Here is a 19463-nt window from a genome sequence, read left to right as displayed (position 1 = left end):
TGGAAGTTCAGCATCTCATAGAAAAGGGGCCCACACGTATAATAACGGCCACCATTCAAGCCGTATTGATTACATGCTAATTAGGCAAAAAATGTGGCATACCCTGCAAGATATGTTGGTGTTGGACGGAATTGAGAGTGATCACAACCCACTGTGCACCATCCTCATACTCAGGGATTTAGTAGAGCCATCTCAAACCCTTAACCCTACCACCGCAGGTGAATTGTTATTGGCCAATGATATGCAGCCCCTAAAATGGCCGAGGATAGTAGAACAACCAGAAATACTATTGGCCATCGGTAGCGATGTGGACCATACTTTAACTGTGATGGAGTCTTCTATTCGTAATGGTGACCCTCCGAAAGCAATTACATTACTACACACTACCTTATTTGAAAGAATACATTCATATTTTCAAAAACCCTGTAGGCTAAAGGGGAAGGGAAGAAAGCACTTGAACCAATGGTACAACAGGGAGTGCAAACAAGCTCGTAAAGTCTTTGGGGAGGCAATAAGAGCAGGTGATCCGTCTAGATTTCAACATACACGGAAGCTTTATAAGAAGGCGCTGATGAATGCAAAAAAGGCCTGGGATGAGAAAAGATGGCAGGACCTAAAAGAAGCAAGCTGTGGGTGAAATATGCAATGCTTCAGGTGTCTGAAAAATGGGGAGCGGGGGAAATAGTGCAATCTCCCCAAAATCATGTGGAACCTGACAAGTGGGTAAATCATTTTGCAGAGCAATATGCAGATAATAATAATAATGAGAACTGTGACCTTTTCCAAGCTCACCTATATTCACCTGACATCGTTTTTGATCTAGTGGATATAAACAATGCACTGAGTGTTATCACTAGTGGGAGAGCGTTCCAGCTGATATTTACTTGCAGGACAAGGCAAAATGGAGCCAGTATATAATGCTGCTGGCGAATACCATTGCCCATGGTGCCCCGATCCCGGATACTTGGTGGGTGGCGGTGATTATCCTGATATATAAAAAAGGAGATAAATTCCTACCAGGGAACTATAGGCCAATAAGCCTAATCGACTCAATTCAGAAAGTATTGGCACGACTTGTCCTAGCAAAACTCCAATCCTGGATTGATGATAATACCCATCTTGAGTCCACTCCAGGCAGGTTTCTGGGCCCACCTAAGTACTATCGATCAGGTATTTCGATTTTTACTAATTCATTGGCGGATGGTGGTGCTTGGAAAAGGCAGCATTTATGCCGCCTTCGTTGACCTCATGTCTGCCTTCGATTTAGTTTCACGGCCCGAGCTGTTGAGGGTTCTTCAAGAGCTTGGGCTGCCCCCTTACCTACTCTCTCTAGTTGTCCGCATTCCCGAAAATAATTTTGCCAAAATCTGTTGAGGGGTACAGGGAAACAGACCCCTTTCCCATAGAGAAGGGGTCCGCCAAGGTTGCATTCTAGCACCCACCCTGTTCTCACTTTTTATCAATGGAATTGTCAATTTCTTATCCTCCATTTCCACAGACATGCCAGTCCTTGCAGGCAAGAAAATCCCAATCTTAATGTTTGCGGATGACACACTCATATTATCTAAAACACCGAGTGGGTTAAAGCGTGCATTGCATCGCTTTGAAGATTTCTGCTCACTACGTGGTCTAAAAATAAACACCGCAGAAAACAAGTTTATGACCTTCGATCATTACAGGTCACTCAAAGGTGTCATGGTCATGGATGGGTTACCCCTGGAGCAGGTAGATGCATTTACTTACCTAGGCATCACTCTGCAGAAAGGTTTGAACTGGAGGCCACACATCGAAACAATGGCTCTGAAACACCGGCAACTAGCCAGTGTTCTGACCAAGGAACTTAAAACATCTCTGTCTAAGCCTCTCACCCCGGTGCTGCAAATGTACAACTCCAAGGTAGTGAGCTCTGTCCTATATGGTGCTGAGCTATGGGATTTTGAGAAATTGTCTCAGCCAACCTTGTCAGAGAACAGGTTCATCCGAGGGGTTACAAGCTTACCCCAAAGTACACCCACCCTCCCCCTGCATTATGATCTTGGCAGGAAATCACTGGTAGACTTAGCTAGATTACGTCCCATTGGCGTAGGATTTGGTGCACGCCTGAACTGGCCATTTTTACAGAAGGACTTAGAGATATAATGGAGGCTGATCGCTTCCACAAAATCAGCTGGCTGTGCTGTATAAGAAGATCCCTAAACAGTTTGAGAATGTCATCATTTTGGGAAACCCATAGTAGCATCCAGTTTCCATGAAAAGATTTAATTGAGCAAAGGTATTGGGAATAGAATGTACAAGATGCTCATAGTAAAAGCGATGGGTCAACACTGACAGAGAGGTTTCTACAAATTAAATCATGCCCAACTGCTGAGAATTACTGGGAAGTCATTTCCAAGCCGTTTGACCACAAGCTGGATGTCTACCTCTCAAGTCTTTTACTGCTAAATGGTTCGCTACTGATGTCAATAAATGTCCAAACTGTACTGATAGGGAGGAAACCTATTCTCATGTGCTGTTTGTATGTCCAGTGTACAATAAACCTCTCGAAGTGTGGCTTGCACCAATATGTAGGAATATGAGCACCAACTCATTGAGCAAAGCCATGAGAATCCTTTGCACTGACCCATTGCCCACTTATGCATTACCAATGGCAACATTTTTAAGATGGATGTGGACAATAAGATCTAGAATATTCCCTGCAAACAAATGAATGCAGGATTATGTCATATGTGATATTGAAGTACTCCAGGCCTGTTGGGACCCATTTTAAACACAGTATCAAGTTTTTATTTATTTTAACCTACATTAATATTGTGTGTACGTTTTTTAACTCATTTTTAAGTATTTTAACGTGCATTTTGATGTACTGCTTTTATTCTACAAACTATGTTTTATAGCCAATGCTTAAAATATGAAATCAGACTTTTATGTATACAGCTTTTATGACAAATACTGTCATATAAAGCTTATGTTGTTGTTGTTTTGTATTGCAGAGGGTGTTACATGCTGCATCACATGCCACAGTTCAAATAAATAGACATAACACATATCTCTGCACTACATGCCTGCCACATGGTACAGTGACATGTAGGGGGCATCATAGGTGCCCCTCAAGACACAAAACTAGGGGACAGGGGGGAAGGGTGCCTGCTACTGGCCCCCAATGTCCCTTTCCGCCAGCCTTTTCATGGTGGCTAAACTGCCATGAAACAGGCTGTTGGGAGGGAAATCATAATCCCTATAGGTGCCTGGCAGGCACTGCCACCATTGTAGCTATTATGGCTCCCTCCGATGCACTGACGGGCTAGCCCGTCGGGTGCGTGGAGGTTGGTCTTCCTGACCGCCAACCATCCGATCGCCATTTAAATATGGCAGGCAGTAGACATGCTGACAATGATGGTGAGACATGTGGAGTGGCATGTTGTGGAATAGAATTATGTGGTGTGCTGTTAAATTTAGTGGCTTGATGTGGAAATCTGTGGTGTGGTGTGGAGGTCTGTGGTGTGTATTGGAAATGTGTGGAGGGGAATTGTGTGGAGTGGAACAGTGTGGGGTTGAGTGAAATTCTGCTGATTAGCTGGCTGTGTAGTACCCGGCACCAACAACTGACATAGTACGAAATACTAATTGAAAAGTTGTAAATTTGCTCACTTTTAAATCTTAAGATAATGTAAAGGCTAGGCCTGGAAGAAATATGCCAATTGGAAATCAAATTACATTAACCCCTTCGATGCTCATGTCGGAGCGGTTCCGTCATGAGCATCGGTTGGGCTGTACTTATGACGGAACCGCTCCGCCATGAGCACAGCCCCTGGGGGAAGCGCTGTCGCTCCCCCCCTGGGGCATCGATCGTGCCCCCACAGAGGGGGATGGCAGCACAAGAGTTTCTGCTGCCACCCCTGAGCCCCCCCACGCTTCCCCATGACGTCAGCGCGCACAGCGCGCACCGACGTCATCAGGAAGCGTTGGACGCGCTGGAATTCATTTCTTCCAGCGCGTCCAACGGAGAAGGTAAGTTTTTCGCTCCGGTTTGGCGGGGGGGGGGTGAATTGGGATGCCTTGAGGCATCAGGGGAGAGGAAAGAGTATTTTCTCTCCCCTGATGTCTCAATGCTGGGCATTCCTGCTTCACGATCGCGCACAGCGTCACGATCGTGGAGCAGGGATGCCCCACTAGACACCAGGGATGTCTTTTTTGTGTTTAGGAAGCGACCCCTTGGGCAAGGGTCGCTTCCTCGGGCCCCATACCAATGTTCAGACTTTCCTGCCCCCCCTGGGGGAAGATCGGTCATTTTTGTTGCCGTTTCTGCTCCCAGGGGGGGCAGAAAAGCCCACTAGACACCAGGGATGTATTTTGAAGTATTAGGAAGCGACCCCTTGGGCAAGGGTCACTTCCTGGGGGTGAAAAATTGAATTCAGACTTTTCTGCCCCCCCTGAGGGCAGATCGGTCATTTTTGTTGCCGTTTCTGCTCCCAGGGGGGGCAGAAAAGCCCACTAGACACCAGGGATGTATTTTGAAGTGTTAGGAAGCGACCCCTTGGGCAAGGGTCGCTTCCTGGGGGTGAAAATTTAAATTCAGACTTTTCTGGCCCCCCCCCTGGGGGCAGATCGGTCGTTTTTGTTGCCGTTTCTGCTCCCAGGGGGGGCAGAAAAGCCCACTAGACACCAGGGATGTATTGTTTAGTGTTAGGAAGCAACCCTTTGGGCAAAAATTAAATTCAGACTTTTCTGCCCCCCCTGGGGTCAGATCGGTCGCATAAGTCGCCGTTTCTGCTCCCGGGGGGCAGAAAAGCCCACTAGACACCAGGGATGTCTTTTCTAGTTGTAGGAAGCGACCCCTTGGGCAGGGGTCGCTTCCTGGGGGCCAAAAATGTTATTAAGACTTTTCTGCCCCCCCTGGGGGCAGATCGCTCGCATCAGTCGCCGTTTCTGCTCCCAGGGGGGGCAGAAAAGCCCACTAGACACCAGGGAATTAGGTTAAATAAAAATGGAAGTGACCCCTTGGGCAAGGGTTGCTTCTAGCGGGCAATTTTTTATAATGTGTATTTGGACCCCCCGCCCCTGGACAGATTAGCCTGGTTTTTTTTCCTGTCGTTTTCTACCCCACCTGGCACACAACCCGATTGACCATTTGTTCTGCTCGATTTTCCCGGCCTTCTTGTGAGGAAAGGTGATTGAATGTGACTTCAGTCTCTTACCATTCAAGTCTAAGGGTTAGAGTAGTGAATGGAGCCTATTTACTAGGCACTTCGACATGATCCTGTGCTCTTCCCCATAGATCAGGGCTTGCACACATAGCCTAGGGGATAGATTCGTTAGTATTAGGGATAACCTGTCCTGTAGTGAGGGTATTTCATGGAGCCGTGCTGAATTCAGGCCTGGTAGGCCTCAAACGGGAGAGACTCCATCTTTCTTTCTGCTCCGGCAGCTGGGGATGCTTCTAGGTCAAATGTAATGTTTTAGTTATGAGGTGTTATTCGCTTGGAGAGAACCGGTTCAGGCCGGCCCTTATCGAAGGATTGTATTTTTCTTCATGCCGAAGACACTACATCAGGCCGGCCGGCTGGGAACGTGTCCTTGGTACGGGGAGGTACAAGAATTTGGTGGGCGGCAGGTTACAGGCCGGAATTTTCCATGAGGAAACGCACCTCTATATTAGTGAAAGTCTGAGGCAGTTACATGTTCAGTCCGTAGGCGGCATCTAGCCGTTAGCAGTAAAGCTACTACTTATTCCAGGGAAGACAGACGCCATCTTGAAGGCGGAGAAAAACCGAGAGACAGATACTCTCCTAGCAGAATAGCCAGAGAGGAGAGAGTAGCCGATAAGGAAGAGGTCCCAGTGACTCGGAGAAGGGTGAAGGGAACAGCGCATAGTGGTGCAGACGTGTATCCGTGACTGCGGAGGTGTGACTTCCAGGCGAGCCGAGGCACAGACGAGAAGGGAACCTAGATGACCACTGAGTGCAGGCTACATACTACTAAGGTGATGTCGACCCTTTCTTATTAGAGTGCACAACTTAATCTTTCACTTTTCTTTGCAGGTTATGTGTTATATTGTAATGTTATGTGATTGCGTATATAATGAGTAATAAAGTACCCAGTTTGTAGTGAACCAACATGTGCTGCGTGTTCTTGTATGAGAGGGTAGCCTATTCTTCTAGTCAACTGCGGCTACATGAACAGATGTTAACCCTGATCAGGTAAGTGGTAACTGAATAAGGGAGAGAGGAGCCCCTCGAACCGGAGAACAGGCTATGCTCGAACTGGCAGTCCTTGTGTGATCTGATGAATAGTGAGACTGATTCCCTTTTTGTATGTTATGGTGATAATAGGATGAACTGTCGTATGAACTGCCGTCTGGGTAGAGAGGTCTGGATTTGTATGGGATCGCGAGGCCGCCACTTGTGCTGAGACTGCCGTCTGGGTAGAGAGGTCTGGATTCGTATGGGATCGCGAGGCCGCCACTTGTGCTGAGACTGCCGTCTGGGTAGAGAGGTCTGGATTCGTATGGGATTGCGAGGCCGCCACTTGTGCTGAGACTGCCGTCTAGGTAGAGAGGTCTGGATTCGTATGGGATCGCGAGGCCGCCACTTGTGCTGAGACTGCCGTCTGGGTAGAGAGGTCTGGATTCGTATGGGATCGCGAGGCCGCCACTTGTGCTGAGACTGCCGTCTGGGTAGAGAGGTCTGGATTCGTATGGGATCGCGAGGCCGCCACTTGTGCTGAGACTGTCGTATGGGCAGAGAGGTCTGGATCCGTATGGGATCGCGAGGCCGCCACTTGTGATACTGTCGTATGGGCAGAGAGGTCTGGATCCGTATGGGATTGCGAGGCCGCCGATTATAAGAGGTCTTGGTATGTATGAGTAGGAATTCCCTGTCCTTAGGTGGTAGATATATGTGGTTACCTATTGTAAATAGGCCCTAGGGAGGGGGAGGGGGTAACGTTCTGGCTGGGTTAGTGAGGCTCTGATGAGCGGGTTCTATCTGATCCGAAAACCCAAGCAGAACATTTGGCGTCACGAACCGTTTACGAAACCTGTGTGCGTTGTGGTTGTATCGTGTTTGCTTTCGGCGCGTGCGTGGTTTCGTTTGTATATTATTTGTATATAATTGTGTGTATAGTTTTTTTTTTCTCTTTCTTTTCCGAGATGTTTTCTAGAAAGTCGAAATCTACTTTTAAGTTGCCCGTTGATATTCCCGGCTGGGATTCAACGCCTTATGAAGCCTTAGCCCGTGAGTGGGCTGATTCTACTGGTTTGAGTGAGAATTGGAATTCTTTTTTGGAGCTGGCGGAGCCGGCTAATGTGATTACTTGTTTACAGAAGGCGCCGGTATCTAAGGGTGATGAGCTTCCCGTTTTGGGGCGCAGAGGTTGGATTGTTCTGTCTGCGTACAGGATTCTGCATGAGAGGTTGTTGAAGTTACAGAAATTGCATAAGGATGTGGAAGCGAACTTTGTTGAGATTCAGAATGCTCATACTTTGTTGCGGTGTCAAAATAAGTTGCTTGCTGACAAACTTGAGACGTACCAAACTATTGCCGAGAGGGCGGCTGTGCGAATTGCTCGTTATAAATACAAGAATCGGCGTGGTCGGGTTTCGACGCGAAAGGTGCGTCTGGTCGTGGCGAAAGCCGAACTGGATTGGAATCCTGATGAATGGGATGGTAATATCTGGAACTCGAGTGATTCTCGTTCCTCGGGTGAGGAGTCTGCCAAGCGCGAGTCCTCTCGCTCCGGCCGTGATTGTAAGTCTGCTTCTTGCGCCTCTGATGGTGCACCCCGTGATTTCGCTCGTCCTTCGAGTGGGGTCGATGCTTCTTACACTGATTGTTCCTCTACGTGTACTGATCGAGCTCCTTGTGCTGCTCGTCCCGCGGTTTCGGTGCATCCAGTTTTTCGGCGGAAGTTGCAGCAGGCTCCCGGTGCTCCGAATGGTTTCCCTAGGTGCCGGCAGGGCTAGGGTTAAAAAACTACAGCTAGTCACTTTGCCAAAAAAGGGTCATTTTTCACTGCAAAATTGAGGTGTGACCACGTTGTGTTTTGCGCCGTTTCCTGTCGCGGGCACTAGGCAGACCCGCACAAGTGAGGTACCATTTTTCTTGTAGGACTTTGGGCAACGCAGGGTGGGTGGAAAATTGTGGATCCATGCGGATTCCAGAACTTTCCATCACAGAAATGTGGGGAAAATGTGTTTTTTTTGTCAATTTTTTACGTTTGCAAGAGATTCTGGGTAACAGACCATAGTGGGAGGCACTCAAGTCACCCCATCCTGGATTCCCCTGGCTGTCTAGTTTTAAAAAATATATAGGTTTGCTAGGTTTCCCTAGGTGCCGGCAGGGCTAGGGTTCAAAAACTACAGCTAGTCACTTTGCCAAAAAAGGGTCATTTTTCACTGCAAAATTGAGGTGTGACCACATTGCGTTTTGCGCCGTTTCCTGTCGCGGGTACTAGGCCGACCCGCACAAGTGAGGTACCATTTTTCTCGTAGGACTTTGGGCAACGCGGGGTGGGTGGAAATTTGTGGATCCACGCAGATTCCAGAACTTTCCATCACAGAAATGTGGGGAAAATTTGTTTTTTTTGTCAATTTTTTATGTTTGCAAGGGATTCTGGGTAACAGAACATGGTGGGAGGCAGTCAAGTCACCCCATCCTGGATTCCCCTGGGTGTCTAGTTTTCAAAAATATATAGGTTTGCTAGGGTTCCCTAGGTGCCGGCAGGGCTAGGGTTCAAAAACTACAGCTAGTCACTTTGCCAAAAAAGGGTCATTTTTCACTGCAAAATTGAGGTGTGACCACGTTGCGTTTTGCACCGTTTCCTGTCACGGGCACTAAGCCGACCCACACAAGTGAGGTACCATTTTTCTTGTACGACTTTGGGGAACGCGTTGTGGGTGGAAATTTGTGGATCCATGCAGATTCCAGAACTTTCCATCACAGAAATGTGGGGAAAATGTGTTTTTTTTGTCAATTTTTTATGTTTGCAAGGGATTCTGGGTAACAGACCATGGTGGGAGGCACTCAAGTCACCCCATCCTGTATTCCCCTGGGTGTCTAGTTTTCAAAAATATATAGGTTTGCTAGGTTTCCTTAGGTGCCGGCAGGGCTAGGGTTAAAAAACTACAGCTAGTCACTTTGCCAAAAAAGGGTCATTTTTCACTGCAAAATTGAGGTGTGACCACGTTGCGTTTTGCGCCGTTTCCTGTCGCAGGCACTAGGCCGAACCGCACAAGTGAGGTACCATTTTTCTCGTAGGACTTTGGGCAACACGGGGTGGGTGGAAAATTGTGGATCCCTGCAGATTCCAGAACTTTCCATCACAGAAATGTGGGGAAAATGTGTTTTTTTTGTCAATTTTTTACGTTTGCAAGAGATTCTGGGTAACAGACCATAGTGGGAGGCACTCAAGTCACCCCATCCTGGATTCCCCTGGCTGTCTAGTTTTAAAAAATATATAGGTTTGCTAGTTTTCCCTAGGTGCCGGCAGGGCTAGGGTTCAAAAACTACAGCTAGTCACTTTGCCAAAAAAGGGTCATTTTTCACTGCAAAATTGAGGTGTGACCACATTGCGTTCTGCGCCGTTTCCTGTCGCGGGCACTAGGCCGACCCGCACAAGTGAGGTACCATTTTTCTCGTAGGACTTTGGGCAACGCGGGGTGGGTGGAAAATTGTGGATCCATGCAGATTCCAGAACTTTCCATCACAGAAATGTGGGGAAAATTTGTTTTTTTTGTCAATTTTTTATGTTTGCAAGGGATTCTGGGTAACAGAACATGGTGGGAGGCAGTCAAGTCACCCCATCCTGGATTCCCCTGGGTGTCTAGTTTTCAAAAATGTATAGGTTTGCTAGGTTTCCCTAGGTGCCGGCAGAGCTAGGGTTCAAAAACTACAGCTAGGCTCTTCACAAAAAATGTGTAAATTTTCAGTGTGAAAATATGGTGTGTTCACCTTAGGTTTTGAGCCACTTCCTGTCGTGGGCACTATGCCTACCCACACAAGTGAGGTACCATTTTTATCGGGAGACTTAGGGTAGTTCAGTTTTGTAAAGCTACTGTTATAACCTATTGATTTTTGATGCATTTCTCCCTTCCAAATGAAAGACATTGTGTAAAAAAAAAGTCATTTTGAAAAATGACCAATAATTGTCATGCAAGTATGAGTATTCCCAATTTCGAAAATGTGCAAATATGCACTGTTTCTAAACTCTGTAAATTGTTCCCATTTCAGAAATACATAGGTGTCTTTCATACCAATTTTTCCATGTATACATTTTCACACAATAATTGCTATACCCGGAACAAAAAAAAAAACCATTACAAAATGCTGCTCAGTTTTTTACTCTGGGTTCGTTGGGCTCTTGGTGAACCTACAAGTCCTATATATCCCCACAACCAGGAAGGTCCAGCGGATGTAACGGTACATTGCTTTCAAAGAGATGTCATAATTAGAAGAAGTTACAGGTGAAAACGTTGACACAAAAGGCTGCTTTTTTCAACAAATTTTTAATTTTTCCTATATTTAACTGTTAGTTTCTATAAAGAAACCTTGATGGATCTACACAAATGACCCCTTGCTGAATTCAAAATTTTGTCTACTTTTCAAAAATGTATAGATTTCCAGGATCCATTATTGCTTTTCTACCCATTTCTACCATTATCTGGAAGGAGGTTGAAAGAACAAAAAATAACAAAAATAGGGTATGTCACAGTAAAATGTCAAAACTGTGTAAAAAAATGTTGGATTTCTGACAAAAATTTGTCATTCCCTAAAAGCTGGAGAAATGGTGATTTCAGCCCCACAAACCCTTTTTTGATATCATTTACAGAGAAAAATCCAGACGCTTTCATTTGCAGCCACTTTTCCCCATTTTTCACAAAAAAAAACAAAATGTTGCTGTATTTGCACTAATTTCTGGGAACCCTCTAGGAGAATCCACAAACCATGGGTACCTTTAGAATCCTCATGATGTTGGAAGAAAAGGACGCAAATTCGGCGTGGATACCTAATGTGGTCAAAAAGTTACAGGGGCCTAAGCGCGCACTACCCCAAATAGCCCAAAAAAGGCTTAGCACAGGAGGGGAAAAGGCCTAGCAGCGAAGGGGTTAACCCCTTCCCCGCTCATTACGGAACCACTCCGTCATGAGCCACGGTTGCGCTGTGCTTATGACGGAGTGGTTCCGTCATGCTACGGCCGTTGGCGGCCGCTCTGCCCAAGCGGCGCTAATTCCCCGCCTGTGCGGGCGATTAGCGCAGTGGGCGGAGACGCGACGGAACCACTACGTCATGAGCACAGCTCAACCGTGGCTCGTGACGGAGCGGTTCCGTCACGAGCACCACGCCACTGCGCTGCCCCCAAACCCCCCCCAGCGCCGCGGCGGAATTCCTGCCGCGGCGAAGGGGTTAAGTAACCCATCAACATTGTGATAGAAGCCTTGCAAAAAAGCATACATGGCGACAAATTCACAAATATTTTTTTGTGACTTTCTCTTGTAGTACTCCTGAATTTGAGGAGTATGCACTCATACACTAATATTTTTTAATCAGAATAAACATGCATTTTAATAAGTGCAAAGAAAGCCAGTTGCATTGTGTTCACCTCTATAAGAAATACATACCCACAGCGCTGCATAGCTGATGCAAATGTTTGCATCATTATGGCCATTAAAGGCACTAGATAGGAATATGTTTTAGACGTTATCAATTTCATACTGTTTTGGTTAGTATCTCGTTTTGTATAATTAAATGTAGCTATCCAAGGTCATCAGTGACGTGCACCCAGGTTTAGCTTAGTTACTAATGCACTCTTTCTCTGGAAACAGTCCTCCTAGATTTTACAACGTGATACTGCAAAGAAACTGAAGTCTAACATTATTTTTCATTAAAAAAAAACAATCTTTCATCAACTCAAGAGACATGAATCTTTGAGATATAGTGAACCATATTTTCTGAACTGATAGGAGTCTAAGATTGCACTTTGGAACAGTGGATGCATTGATTATAACATCTTATCACGAATGCAAAGACCCGCAGGAATTTGTATGAGAGCACATTTCCCATCATCCGGGTGAGGGTTGTAGGAGGAGAGAAGATCCTTTATACTAACCGGGCATTCTCCAGAATTCACTCAAAAGATATAAAAGACTCCTTTATTCACTGTGAGAATGAGGCGGCTTTCTGAAAAACACGTCCAAGTCCTAACAAAATATGTTTTGGCCTAATGTGTACCTGCATAACACTGAAACTAAAGATTTATTGTCGGGGTATTAGATGGAACAGGACAATGTAAACTCCAGGGCAGCTTCGAACCCACAAGGAATAGGGCCTAATGTAGCACACACCACTAGAAGGTGACTGATAACAGAGCACTATTCTAGACTCTGGTTCATCACCTACCAACTCAACCCGATTCATCTAAATAAGTAAAAAAAGAAAGCGAGCAATAGTAAAAAGAAATCACAGTGACTGGAAATAGGGCTCACTAGGACACTTTTGTAAATAAACATATTATTGATAGAAACCAGGGCTTGGAGAATGGAGGAAGCTGCACAACAGATATTAAGCAAAGAGCAGTTCAGCGTTGAATAAGGAGCACATGGAAAAAAGAGTGTCTGTCATTTTATAGACATTATTATCGCTGAGGGGCACACTGGAGGGCATTCTAAAAGCAGCTCTACAAATGAACTTAGTCAGCAGTGTTTTGCCCTCAGCAAGCTTAATAAACCAGTCTGACCTCTTCTGTCATGAGGAGTTGTGAAATTCTCACTTCAAAGAGTTTATCTTAAAAATGGAATCAGAATATTAATTTTACAACTCAAGGGTCCAAGTTTATTAGCTAGGAAGCCTTACGGTTTAACAGGCAGCTCAGACAGAAACTAAACTGGCACAGTGCCGAGGGGCAATATATCTCTGCAGCACCAGTTTATGAATATGCAATAGAACTTTGGGGTTTGCTTACTAAGGTTTTACGTGGACACTCGTGTAGCGAAAAAGCACCGCAAAGCATTGTCTCAATGTATTTACCATTATAAAAGCCTGTGGGCTCATGAGCGTTTGTGCGACTCAGAGTAAAAAAAACAACAAAGCGTGCTGCATGGATCATCTGGTGACCCTAATCCCTCATCAATCTGGCACATGAAGCAACTTCATACTCCACAGCCTACCTGGGACTTTCCATGTGTCCAGTTTGGCCTGTCTTGTTAAACTGGAGAAGACGTATGGCCACGTTATTTAAGACATTTTATAAAATACTTTCTTCCTAAAATGTTATGAGGACAAACATCAGGGCTTATTTACAAGCTCTTGCGCCGCTGGTGCATCTCTTCTTTTGAAGCACCGGTAGCACAATGGGCTTTCCCATATTTACAAGGCCACGTAAAGTCACTGTGCATGACTTTTCATGGCCTTGTTGATATGGGCAAGCCCATTGCGCTACCGGTGCTTTCATGCATTACTCTGTGTGAAAGGGGCGTTCCATGGGGGTTGCTGTAGGTGTTCCCATGCAGCGTCCATGGAACCTAACACATTGTCAGATTTTCAGGGTTTTGTAAAGATGGGAATGTGTCAGAATCCTACGCCTCGCAGGGAAGGAGTATGTGTGGCACAATGAGGAGAAATACTTTTAGGGACGTATTTGTGCCACCCGCCAGGTCTGAAGTAAAAACCAACAAATCATCCATGTGCAACACAATCTTTCTCTTCCATGCATTAAATCTCGGGATTGCCCCTCATCATTATTGCTAAGGGTTCAATATACAAATTAAAAATCAACAGAAATAAAAGACATTCTTGCCACGTCCCTCTCTTTATTCAAACCTGTTCAGTCAGTCTCCCATTTACTGAAATTCTCGCCATCAACTCTTTTAGCTGGAATGCTCTAGAGAATTCCACCCCCAAGTCATATTGTCCAATCACCCTATTTAGAAAGTGCCAGCTCATTCTGTCAAAGTCCTTGGTGACATTGAAAGTTAAAATTGCTAGCAGAGTCTCCTCTTCTGTTGAGATATCTACTGCACCCCCTAGATCATGCGTGAGTTCTTATAACTGCTGTCCTCTAATTAGGTCCTTCTAATCTTCATGCACCAAATGCCCAATTATTCTATTCAATATCTTAGTTAGAATATGCATGTAGATCTTATACTTGCAATTTAGCAAAGAGATTGCCCTGTAGGATTCGCACATTTTAGGGTCCTTGTTGGGTTTTAATATTAAACTAATTATGGTCTCATCTCTTGTTTGCTGGAGACATCTTCCCTTGGTAAATATATCTGCCATCAGTCTGCTTAGCACCAGGGCCAGCTCTTCCACAATATTATGTAGATCTCATTTGATAAACTGTCGGGACTAACGCTTTAACCTTTTTTAACACTTTCATAGCCCTCCTCACCATCTCCCAGTTTAACCACAATTTCAGTTCAGAGGGAAGCTTCAGCAGTGGGAGTTTTTCTGAAATCAGCACTTTACTTAATCTCATCAATCTCTAAATCTTCAGTATATAGCTCTTGAAAGAACTTAGTTTAGACCTGTTCTACATCTCTATCATTCTGCACTACTTTCCCATCTCCTTAGCTACAACACCCCGATTGAATTCCTGACTTTGTCTATCTTCATTTTCCAGCAAAGTAACTTTTCACATACTTCCCCATACTCATGATGGGCAAGCTTACTTGCTTCCCATTTTTTACACAATATATTTTCTAAATACTTAGCAAGCTCTTCCTTCTCCTTCCTAATTTTATTTGGAAAAGCAGCTGCCTCCTTTACTCCACACTGAGTATTCCTATCCCTATCTCTCTGTGCTCTTTCAAAGATTTCCTCTAGGTCCCTAAGTTTACACTTACGTTCTTTGTACTTATATGCTGATAGGCTAACGATCCTTCCCCTTATAAAAGCCCTAAAGGCATCCCAAATTAAGTGCTGGAGGGGCTGATCCATCGTTAATTTAAAAATAAAACATTACTGTATCTTTTTCAGCTGGGTGATCACCATCTTATCTGTCAATAGTGCTCTATCTAGCATCCATCTTGAAAAATGTTGATAGCAGATCTAGTTTAACTGCAGAACTACCAAAACAATGCCCGGGATGGTGACCCACCTCCTTCACTCTGTTTGTCAATCTGACATCCAAGATGAAAAAGTCTATTCTAGAGAAGTGACCATAATTTTTATTATGAAACATAAAGCTATTAGAATTACCAGCACTTTGTCTCCAGATATTGCGTAATTCCAGGTCTTTAATCAATTGCTGCACCTGCGCTAACATCTTCAGGGAGTTGGCCATATTTCTCATAGTAGATTTATCACGGCAGGGTCAAACAAAACATTAAATTTGCCCCCCATCAATATTCGCATTGTTAAATCCAACAGCTAACAATATAATGCCTGAAGGGCAAAGGTCATCAATGTTAGGACCATAGAAACCCACTATTGCATACCTAATAATATAGATGAATCTTCACTATTAACAAATGTCCTCCAGGATCTGATATAAAGTCACCCAGATTAGCCTGCACAGAGCTCTTTACAAAAATGTCCCCACCCCTTGAGCAACATGTCTAATCTGTACACACTTTGGGGCATATCAGCAACGAGGTAATAGAAAATTATCGCCGCTTTTGCGGCCGTTTTCGGCTGAAAAGCGGCGATAATTTTATTGCCTAATTAGCAAGGTCACACTAACATGGGAAACCTTGCTTTAGGGCACAAAATCTTAACGCCCAGCTTTGCATCTCTAATGAGATGCAAAGTGGGCATTCCTGACCTAACATGACAGGAGAAATGTCGCTAAGCGACATTTCTCCTATCATCAAGCCCCATGCTATGAAGCATAGCGGCAAGAAAAGTAGTGATAGCCCCTGTTATCACTACTTTCCTTACGCCTGCTTCAGGACTGACTTAGCCATGATATCCTATGGAGGGTGGATATCATGGCTAAGTTTGTGAGGCCCTATCAACAAGCTAACGCCACATTTCGTGAGATTATCGCTGGGTTTCCAGCGATAATCTCACGTTAGGCAGTTAGCACTAGGATTTTTATCGCTTTTGAGATAAGCGTTGCTAATAGCACGTTATCTCAGCGATAAAAATCCACACTAGTCAGCAATAATTATCCTAGCGCTAAGTGCGCTTAGCGATAATTATCGCCGGTTGTTGCTGATATGCCCCAAAATTCTTAAACCATCTTTGCCTTTGCATCCACACACTCCTTCCTCATCCGGTGAGTCTCTTGTAAAATCACTACCCCAGCCTCTGATTGCATAAAGACTCCAAGATCTCCCTCCTTTTACTTTTTACCCTTAGTCCATTTATGTTCCAGGATGGGATGCTTAAGGGGTGTTTGTCATCTGTCATTTTACCCATAATTCTTGTGTTTTGCCTCTCAACGTGCTGTCAGTGAGGACACCTTTTTTTTCTTTTACCCAAATGCTCCCCACCCAGTGCTTCCTTGTAATTGCACTGTCTGCATGTGCCCCCTCACACTCTGAGGCAACCCCCCCTATCCTCCTACTAGGTAAACCCCTCATACCCATTTGAGCCCCTCCACTAGCATTAGAGTTACTTCTCTTGTGTCTGTTTAATTAGGTTTCCCACCTCCCCTGGGTCTCTCAAGTTAAGCATGTTATTAGAGGGTTGCAGGAAACCTTAACTACCAGATCCTTAAGTTCTTGGATGCACTTTCCCATTTGCCATTTGCGGTTCTGTGTAGCTTTGGTTATATCGTTTCTAATACAAAACGACTGTAGGAGAGTAGGGTCTGCAATCCTATGATCACCCAGATTTTTTGCTTTTGCTTCATTGGTTTACGACTTTCTCCAGCTGTGGGCCTGCCAATCAGACCCACAGCCTAGCTGTTCTCTCTCGAAATTAACACACATGTACGTTAGGTGCATCCACTAATTGGAACTGGGCCACCTTGTCAGTCCCTGTCTCAGCATACCACAGGTATCCAGGGCATCGGTGTACCCAGGGCCTACCAGGGGCTGAAGCATGTATTATGCCACCCCTGGAATGGCCGCCCAAATCTGACACAACTGGCTGCACGACAGCTGGGGCCACGTGGTGTAATCACCCGTTGCTGTAGGTGTAGTATTCCTACACCTAAACCCTAAAATGGACACATGGATTCCTATCAGTCACTCCTATAGCAGGCCTTATCAATCCTGAAGGCAGAGTGCAGGGAATCATGTGGGACGGTGCTCTGGCGCGAGCTGAGCCCGTCGACGGCTTGCGGAACCAAGCCCTAATAGCCGTTCCATGGTGACGCGGGCCAACTACTTTTAAGGCATTATAATCCTTGCGGTTATTTGCTAACTTTGGCATCGCATCACCTATACATGTCGAGTAAGGTGTCATACGAATGGGAATACGAACCCCTCGCCAGTCCTGGTGACGGGGTTAGCATTCCCCCCTTTTAGAGGGACACGACATGGAAGTAACCTTGAACCCCGGTTAAAGTTGACTCAAGCCTCAGCATCACAAAATGGATGCTGCCACCAGACACAAGTCTGACCTCCTGCTGCTGGGGGACCTTCCAGCAAGGGGAGCTTGGACAAAGGGTTTCCTGTCGAGGGCGGTGTTAGCACCGTCCCAGACAGGGTTTGTGTATCCCAGGTAGGCAGGGCTGAAAGGAAGGTGATTGCAAGTGGCACCCCGGTGCTCACTGTGCATAGCCCGGCTCAAACCAGTTTCGGGGGCACACCAGCCCCTGAGCTGGCGCGAAGCCGGACAAAGGATAGGGGTGTAACCACCCCCCTCCTGGCTCCACCCATAGGTAGAACCTAGTCACGGGCCAGCCCCTTTTTCTTAGAATAAAGGTAGGAGCGAGTCCCCTTCCCAAATTGGATAATCAGATAATCGGATAACTCCGAATCACGAACTACTTTCCACGAAAGGAACTCTTGACTATTTCTGAAGACTCTCCCTTGTGGCTAAGGAGTAGCCACCCTGCACCAGCAGGCACCATCTAAGCGCTTGCGGTTTGCTGTAAGTCTCTCCTACGGATCAAGACTGCCCAGCTCGACGAGACCCGAGTTCCCTGCCATCTCTGACCTTTTACCTCCCTCATCAGCTCAGCTGAGAGTCGTAGGTGTGACGAGACCTGCGGGACCGGCTATCTTCAGAACCTGCACGACGCTTATCTAGCACGCCCACCGAGGGACCCTCGAGTGAGTGCACCTAGGGTTTGAGAAGCCCTAACCCTGAGCAGCTCCAGCGACCACTTGCCGACCGGCTTGTGGCCCTCTTCACGAGGCACCACGATTGTTTCATCACTAGTCTGGTTGCTCCAGACTGGCTCTTGCTCCCCTTCAACGGAGGAGTACCACGGACCCTCCTGGTCTACTCCCGACGCCATCTTGACTCCCCCGCTTGGGTGGCCACTGCCAAGATCCGCTGCCCCTTCCTGGGCCCAGCATCATCGACAGCAGACACCTTCGTGGGACAGCTCGCCCTCCATCCTGGTCGCCGCCGCGCCTCCTGGTCCGAGGAACAGCCGAGTCCGACGTCACCCACTCACCTGGTCGAGGTGACTTCAGCCGGTACCCTCCTGGTACCCACACGATCGCTGGCTAGCGGTTGAGAACTGAGTCCCCTCTGCTTTCAGGTTTTCCTTCACCACCGATCCAGGCTTGGATCGCTCTGAACATCGTCACTGGTCGCCTGCCAGCAACTTCTTCTTTCAGGCTCCTGAGACTACACGAGGACTCCCGACATCTTGACGAACTTCACGCAGCCGCAGCCTCCGGGCTAGGTAACTCGAGCATCTCGGTGCTCCATCGCAGGTTCGCTCTACAAGTGTCCAGTTCCTTTTTCGTTTAGTCCCACTGATCGGATCACTCCGGAATCAGTATCTCCAGACTCTAACCATTCGCATTTCACTGTTAGTGTAGATGGTTTCTCGTGCCCCTCGGGCATTTGTGTAAATTGTGCAACTGAAGTATTTTCCTAAGAGTTTTGTCGTGTGCTTAGCTCCCTGACTCATAAAGAGCCAGGGTAGTCTTGTTATAAATAAATATCCTTTTATTTTCATAACAACTTGTGTGGTGTCCTTTCACTTGGTGTTCAAGGGGTATATGTGATGGTAAACAGCTGGCTTAAAACGCCCTCTAGAGTTTAGCCTAAAGACTGCTCGTATCCACGCTACTAGGATAGCTGGTCTAAAAGGTTGACTTACAACCAATCATCAATAAGGGTCGTTTGGAATGATACACAGTGATCACTAGAATAGTGAGCACTACATATCAGGCCAACTTCTCACATTGGTGAGCAGCGGTTGGGATTTGAGCTTGCTGTTGTTTTACCACACACGTATCCTAAGAATATCGCAGTGAAAGATCACATAAGTACCCAGGTACATATAACTTAACTTAGAATACTCCGAGTTCTACTGAACCGGCTGTTGTAGTGTAACAGGGCTTAGCACACCCTGACTACAACTCTTAGCAAGGGATCAGTAGGTAAACCCATAGT

This window comes from Triturus cristatus, chromosome 6 (genome assembly GCF_964204655.1).
Source record: "Triturus cristatus chromosome 6, aTriCri1.1, whole genome shotgun sequence".
Classification (NCBI taxonomy): domain Eukaryota; kingdom Metazoa; phylum Chordata; class Amphibia; order Caudata; family Salamandridae; genus Triturus; species Triturus cristatus.
This window is presented reverse-complemented; position numbering follows the sequence as displayed.